The following is an 8,542-nucleotide window of genomic DNA, read 5'->3' on the forward strand; positions in this document are numbered from 1 at the left end:
AACTTTAAAGTTTAAAGTTTTAAATTGAAGTTTTTTAATAATATAATTTTATTAATTAATAATATAATATTATATAATAATTAAAGTTAATAAAAAAATAAAAAAAAGTTACCGGTACAAAATGATCCGGTAAGAACCGGTTCCGGTCCGGTCCAAACCGGTTCCAATCCGGTAACTAAGGGACCGGACGGAACCTTTGGAAATTTCCGGTAAAACCGGTTCCGGTAAGATCCGGTTCCGGTAAGGAAATCCGGTAACGAGGACCGGTTCCGGTACCGGTTCCGGTAAAACCGGTCCTGTTGATCCGGTCCTGTCCGTTTGCCAGCCTTAAGCCCACCTAATTCATTCTGCACTGAAGGTTATGGTCGTTTGAAGTTGACCAAAAACTTAGAAGAACTTAGGAATGACTTGAATGAATTTTCTCTAGTTCTTTTTGAAACACAAGGTGCTACATCTAGTGGCTTTAACACTTGGGAAAAAAAATAAATTCTTTGTTAAAAACTTACTCACTACGAAGGATGGTTCAAGTCTTGGCTCAAAAATTTTCTGGGATGTTACAATTACTTTGTAAAATTTATTATTTTCACCAACATACAATTTATTATTACTTTAAATCAATTCCTACTTTATTATTTATATTAATTAAATTCATTATCTCTTATCAAATTTATTTATCAACCATTTGTTGGGCAATATTATTCGACACTATATTTTCATGCTCATATACAGTTATTTCAGCACTCCTTTGTTATTATCGCAAATAACTATGTAACACGGTAAAGGTTATGACAATTTTCACTTGTTTGTCAATATCATATGGTTCATGCCTTGTTTCACTTGTGTGCAATTGCACATTTTTCAGTGCATTAATTTCGTGCTAAAATCAAACATATTGAAAGTAATGATTATCAAACATACATCACCAATTTTGTCCTTTTTCATATTAATTTGCTTTAAACATTTTTATATGTAGGCAAAAGAGAAGTTTTTTTTTATTATGAAAAATCAAAAATATATTACTCCCTCCGTTTGTATTTATATTTACCAAATCAATTCCTACTTTATCATTTATATTCACCGAATTGAAAGCAATGATATATTTTATGTTGGTGAGAAAAATAAATTTTAAAATGTAATGACATGATTATTAATTTTATTTACATATGAAATAAATGGTCAGTAGATACCATGTGGGTTGTTTTAACAAAATATAAACTTGTGGTCAATTTTTGTATTTAAAAAATCTCGAATCATGATATGGAATTCCCAAATCATGATTTTTGGAGAATATTGTATTCCATCTCATGATATGAAATCATGAGATGGAATCAGCGTGAAATCGCATGTCCAAATGCAGATTTCATATCGTGATATGGTATCTCATGGCCAAACGCCTACTTCACGTTAAATAAAAAAAGTTTTTCATCTATATTGAGTAAAAAAGACTGACCACAATGCTTTGTAATAATTTATTATGCGATTTTATAAAATTTTATTTATTTGGTGAAATTGAATAAATAATTTGGACTATTTTGATAGTTTTAACTTATGATATTCTTATGTTTATGACAAAATATACAACACAAAAATTCCAGATTGCATGCCTAGACAAAACTTTAATTTCGTCTCATAATTTCATATTATGATTTCATATCATTTGGCCAAACAAGCAGGCCTGAGCAAGGGAATTTCAAACATATCATGCGCTTTTCTTTTATATTTTTGATTGTCTTATTTGACCCAACTATTTAATTTATAACCACGAGAAAGTAGCTGGCTCGAACACTCGTTTAAGTCTCAAACTCACGATTTAAAGGACTAGACCTCAGTTTCTTTTCTCTTTATTTTTTGCGCCTGAAATTGTTAAATGTGCTGAAGGACCCTTTTATAATTTTAAGAAATTAAAGGTTTAGTTTTAAAATTTATTAAAATATATTTGAAGTAAATACAGTTTCTATCTTGAGCTTCAATATTCCCGCTATCGATCGTCTCTCTCAACTCTCTTACTCCTTACTCGATTTAAATCCACGATTATCTGTTTTCAGGTATTAGATCTTATGTAGTACATTCTACCATTCCCTTTAGAAGCTCGAATTATCCGTCAAAGTAATTGCAGGATACTCTCTATCAAAGCCCCATTCTTGAGAAACCCTAATGCAATAAAATTCTCGTTCGTTCTTTTTTTTTTTCAACCTTAAGTTGTTTTTCTGAAAATATGTGTTAATTAGATTGATTTTCCAACAACTTGTTTGACTTTGTTGTAATGTTGTCGAGTAGGACAATAATGTTAAAGTGATATTGAGCGGGTGAATATTCGAATCACCTGCAAGATGCTTTTTCTGGCCTCTAGTAAAAAAAAAAAATTAACAGTAGGGGTGTGTAAAAATCGAACCGACTAATAAATTAAATGAAAAAATATTATTAGGTTATTGCTATTGGGTTAATGGATTTTTAATGGTTTTATTAAAAAAAAATTATTGGGTTATCGATTTTGGTATAAGTTTATAGTATTGAGTTATTGGATAACCGATAATCCATTAAGACGATAGTAATTTACTACTATATCTTTTATAAATATTAAATATTAATAATTTAACATAACTAGACACTATATGAGTACTCTACACTACGGTCTACACACTTTAACACATCACAGTACTTCTACTTCACATCAGAAATTTCATATTATGTTTTGGTTGTAACATGAAATTCTAGCCTTAAAACTACATCTACATTTATTTATGTAATTTCTCATTATATTTCTTGTTTCACTATATCAAAAAATTTACGATTGATTTGTTTGTCACACTGTATGATTGTTAGAGAAGTGAGAAATCATATATTTATTTTATGAGCATTTTCTTATTGGGAAAATCGAACCGTTAATGAACAAAAACCGATAAAAAATTTATTGATTTGTTATTGGTTTAGCGTATTTAAAAATCAATAAATCGAATCGATAATACATAAAACTGAACTAGACTGACTGATGCACACCCCTAAATGTGATGATTTAAAGGGAATGTGACGTGGCAACACATAATGATCCTAGTCCTTGAAGTTGGGTGTGCATCGGTCGATTTAGTGTGGTTTTATATAATACTCCCTCTGTCCAACAATATTTGTACACTATTGATTTTGTACACTTCTTAGAACCTATAAATAGAAGTGTAATTTTACTATATCACCCTTTTGAATATAATAATTATAATGTCTTGAAAAATATAATAGAGAAATGACTATAATTAATGATAAAGGTAAATTAGGAACTAAGTGTAAAAATATCTATTGATTTCATAAAGTGGACAAGTATTGTTTGACTTACCAAAATAGTATGGTGGACAACTATTGTTGGACGGAGGGAGTATTGGTTCGATTTACTAGTTTTCAGTTTCTAAATACACTAAGCCAATGATCAAACCAATAAGATATATTTGTATCGATTTCCGGTTTATTGTTTTTGGTCTTTAATAGTTCGGTTAACTAATAAGAAAATGCTTATAAAACAAATATATGACTTCTCCAATAATTGACAAGACAAGGCAATAATATAACTTTATAGAGCGCACATAAAATAAATACAATAATAACTAACATGAAAAATACTATGCAAGCGCAACATAAAGAGGAATTAAGAGGAATGTGATTTTTTTCTTTAGGTTTTAATATTTGTATTTATTGAGACTAAGAGAAACGAAGAAAATATCTTTTGTATTGATTGAATGTAACAATATCTGTACAACTATATTTATAGACTAAGCAACTAATCTATAATTACCTCTAACTACCACTAATTACCATTAATTAGTTAACTAACTAACAACTAAATATAACTAAGGGACAATTATCCTATACATGTGCAGGCGCATGTAATCCTTTCAATACTCCCCTTCAAACTGTGTAGTGAGAACTAGTTGAACATTCCCAGTTTGTCCAACAGAAAGTCATGTTATGTCTTTCTCAAACTCTTTGTTAGAATATCAGCAAGTTGTAGTGTAGTATTGATGTGTTCAGTGTGTATTAAACCTTCTTGTATGTTTTTCTAATAAAGTGACAATTGATCTCTATGATGCAATCTCACTGGAAGTTACAATTTGAAACATAGTTCTTCAAATATTCCCATTGTCCATACTATCTCAGCAACTGCATTGGCTATACTCTTATATTTAGCCTCTGCTGAGATTCTTGAGACTGTGTTCTATTTCTTAGATTTTCAAGATATCAAGGATTTCCCCAACTTCACTATAAATCCATTGACTAATCTCCTGCTCATGGGAAAAGATCTTCGGTCAGCATCACAGTACACTGAAAGTCATGTAGAATTTTCTGATAGCAATGGAATTCCAAGTCATGGAGAAATTTTCGAGTACCTTACCACTATAAAAGTTGTTTCCATGTAAGACTTCTTGGGACAATGCATGAATTGGCTCAGGTTGTGGATGGTAAAACATATATTTGTTCTAGTCATTGTTAGATACAACAACTTTCCTACTAGCTTTTGATAGCTTCTAGGATATGTGAGCAGTTCATCATCTGCATGCCCTTCACAATCTTGGTCAAACTCTACACTAATAAGTTTTGATTTGCTTCCAAAGGTGTACTAGTAGGTTTAGATCCAGCTAAACTCATGTCTGCAATCAAGTGCAGGGTGAACTTCCTTTGGCACACAAAAATGTTGTGATGACTTCTAAAAGTTTCATCAAGACAAAGGAAATATCTTAGCTCCCCCAGATCCTTGATTTTGAAATGATTATGTAATAAATGGTTGGCTTCTTCAATGAGTGAGAAACATGATCTAATGATGATCAGATCATCAACATAAGCTAGAATCAAAACTATGTATGTGCCAGAAGTCTTGGTAAAGAGAGAATAATCATGATGGCTATGTTGGAAACTAGATACAATAAGCTAAGGGCCCCAGTGAGCTTCAAGTTCCATTGACTTGGGGCTTATTTGAGGCCATATAGAGATTTGGCTAGCTTGCACACAAGAGAGGACTCCCCCTATTTCAAAAAGCTAGAAGAAGGAACTATTTATACCTCTTACAATAGGTCCCCTGGTAAGAAGGCATTGAAAACATCCATAAGATGTAATTTCCAGCCTTACTTAGCAGCTAAAGTAAGTACAACCCTAATTGTAACCATCTTCACAAGAAGCTCAACAAACTTTTGAAATAGTGGAAGCTAATGAACCTTGATAGTCTAACTCCTCTGGTGAGTGTAACCTTTGGCCACTAATCGAGCCTTATACCTATCAAGTTGACCCTGATCGTTGTATTTGGATTTAGAGACCCATTTACACCCAATTTCTCTCTTTTCAGTAGGCAAATGTGTCAAGGACCAGGTCTTGTTGTCAGCAAGTGCTTGTAGTCCCTGGTTCATGGCTACACTCTTCATAAGATTCAGAGTTTGTAATAGTAGAACGATTACATAAAATTTAGAGATAGGAATAAGACGTGCCATCGTATGACAGATAGTTTGACATAGGATCCGAAAAAGAGGTGGGCTATTTGACAGGCTTATAGACAAAATCATGCAACAAAGTAGGAGGCTTAACAACTCTACTGGATCTTCTTCTAGGTTCAGCAGAAGGAGAAGTTTCCACCACATGTTCCATGACAATGGTCAATGTTTCTTGTGCAGCAGAATCCACTAGTGGATGAGGCATAGACAAAGACATACGCACTTCTATAGACTTATCCCTAATCACCATAAAAAGATATACATCCACAACACATTTATTTATATTTTGTGCATTTGCTGATAATGATCTATCTCTGGAGAAGAGCTAGATTGGAAAGAAAAAATATTTTTTCACAAACTACATATCTCTACTAGCAAAAAAAAACAATTTGTTAGCCAAATAAAAAAGCTTATAACCATTTTGAGTGGAACATGACCCGATCTCTTATGCCAGATGTCATTATTTATGGATGCAATGTAGGTTGCTAATGAGTGCTGAATACTTCCTCTGGACTTCAAGTGATACATATCATCTATCATTTTACCAATTTCTTTCACCTGGCCAATGTGAAGGTCATATAGCAGGCAAAAATCAGGATAGAATTTCATAACACAATTCAATTCTCTTGTCAACTTGGCTACTGAAAGTAAATCCATTTTGAAACTTGAAACATATAACACATTCTGGATCTTCCCTTGGCCTACCCTACAATTACCAACATTTAGAATAGGAAGTTTGCTTCCATCAGACAAATGCACATCACGAATTCCCTTACGTACATTCACTAAAATCTGATAACATGTGATGAGTAGCCCCAATATCTACTATTCAATTACATATATCCTTGTTATCTAGTAAAGTAGAACGATTACCTGCCATATTTGCTGATGGTGCAAAGGTAGTGCCCTTGTGGAACATTTTCTGAACATGTGCATATTGATGAGGAAATAAAGATACATTAATGTTCTCATCAATCCTCACCTATAGTCCTTCCCTTTATCAACACCTAAATGGTCCTACTATAAGGTTCAACACCAAGAAAATGTCCAACAACAAAGTGATTTACACCATGTACAGTTTCATCTGTTGATGTGTTATCTCTAATGCTTGAATAACCATAATAAGAGCTGGGTGACTAGTATCCATGTATAGAGGCGAATATCCAGCTTGAGTACCCTAAGGGGGGAAATTGATGTCGTCCTAGTGTTGCATATAATGTATGATTATCCAGAGGCTTCCTCTTCTTCTTAAAATTCTCTGAATAGCCTATGATTTGATAACAATCTAACATTGTGTGGCCATGCATCTTGCACTGGTCGCATTGTTCATTCCAAATCCTCTTACGCTTCTGATAACCACGATTAGGTGGTGTACCTTAAAACTGACCTGCACTTTTTCCATTGCTAAAAGAATTTGGTGCCCGGGCACTCCAAAAAGCAGCAATGTTAATACCTTCTCCTATAGCATGTTTTCCCGAATTATTGACATATTTATGACTCTCTTCTTCCATAATCATGGCATAACATTGATTCAGACTAGGCTTAGTCAATTTCATAAGGATTTGTTACTTAGACTGTGCATAAATATCATTCAATCCACTCAAAAATTGCAACCGTTTTTGTTGTTGCAAGTGTTCAATGTACTCCTTATATCTAGCACAACCACAGTTAGGAAAAAGTACAATCAGATCATATTCAACCCGAAGTTTCTTTAATTTGGTGAAGTATAGAAAGTGTCGGTCCTCTGTGAAATTATAGCAATTTAATTTCCTGTGTAATTGAAAAATCCTTACTCAATTAATCTTGTCAAACCTTTCCTGCAAGTCTTCAAAAAATTGTGTAGGCATCTGTAGCATAAACAATTCCACTGAAAAGAGGTGGAGCTACAGTATTAATGACGGTCCATGATAGGATAAGTGTTGCAAGTTTTCAATTGCTCCTGCAATTCTTTCTCGAACGGGCTCTTCTTGCATGTTCCTAGTACCACCAATCCTATTTTTCTCTTCAACTGTAGTGTGATGCACATCGATCTATGCTATAATCAATAGTTTTTAGATCCTTTTAGCTGAATTGGAGCTAATATGGATCTAGGCCCATCCGATGGTCGCATGAACAAGGGATGCTGCTAGTCAATTTTGATTTCCACTATTGTTGCTCCTCAACTTCCCTAATCAAAGAAATGACAACAACGAAGACGCAAAAAAATAAAATCGAATCACTTAGAAAAGCTACGCCGACTTCAACCTAAGATTCGCCGATCTTCAACTTGAGAGTTCTCCCTGCATCCTCCCCTAGATGCTTGGAATCGCCATTCCTAGACGTATGGAGACGAAGAGAAATAGAGAAAATACCTTCTGATGTAACTATATTTGTACAACTATATTTATAGACTAAGCGGCTAATCTATAACTACCACTAATTACCCTTAATTAGTTAACTAACTAACTACTAAACGTAACTAAGGGACAATTGTCTTATACATGTGCAACTCATGTGTAGTTGTGAACAAAGACAGTACTTAGTAAGGTACTGAGATTAATATTTACTATTTATCTAGGGGTAAAGTAGTAAATCAGCTACCGTCTTAATGGATTATTGGTTTATCCAATACCCAATATTAAAAAATCAAAATCGAATCGATAATCCGATAATATTTTTTATAAAACCATTAAAAATCCGTTAATTCAATAGTAATAAACAAATAACATTTTTTTAGATTCGATTTATCGTGTTGAATTTTTGCACACTTAAGCACACCATGTTTGCATATTCATCCTTAAAGTTCAATCGTGGAATCACCTCGCAGGTTGTCACTAACTTATTTTTGATTCCTTTGTGAATTTACAATACTTTCATTTGGATTAATTGTTCTTAACGTATGTTTTCCACTACTATAATTTAGTAAAATTTATCAAAGGAAAAAAGGATAAATATACCCTCGAACTATCGTAAATGGCATGCAGATACCCTCCGTCATACTATTGGGACATTGATGCCCTTGCCGTCTAAAAACTAGAGTATATATGCCCTTCACGTGACACAATCTTATCCGTCGATCCGATATTTAATCGGCGGATAAG

At 33.2% G+C, this 8,542-nt stretch overlaps 1 long non-coding RNA gene across 1 annotated transcript; it reads right to left on the reverse strand.

The window, feature by feature from the left end:
- Nucleotides 1-5,721: 5,721 nt before the first annotated feature.
- LOC107062089 (uncharacterized) lies at nt 5,722-7,841 on the reverse strand. The gene is made up of 2 exons (XR_001474413.1): nt 6,336-7,841; nt 5,722-6,168 (listed from the first exon to the last, which is right to left on the reverse strand). It is a non-coding gene; the product is annotated as an uncharacterized lncRNA (long non-coding RNA).
- Between the last annotated feature and the right edge of the window lie 701 nt (nt 7,842-8,542).

Source organism: Solanum tuberosum, unplaced genomic scaffold, assembly GCF_000226075.1.
Source record: "Solanum tuberosum cultivar DM 1-3 516 R44 unplaced genomic scaffold, SolTub_3.0 scf00185, whole genome shotgun sequence".
NCBI classification, from domain to species: domain Eukaryota; kingdom Viridiplantae; phylum Streptophyta; class Magnoliopsida; order Solanales; family Solanaceae; genus Solanum; species Solanum tuberosum.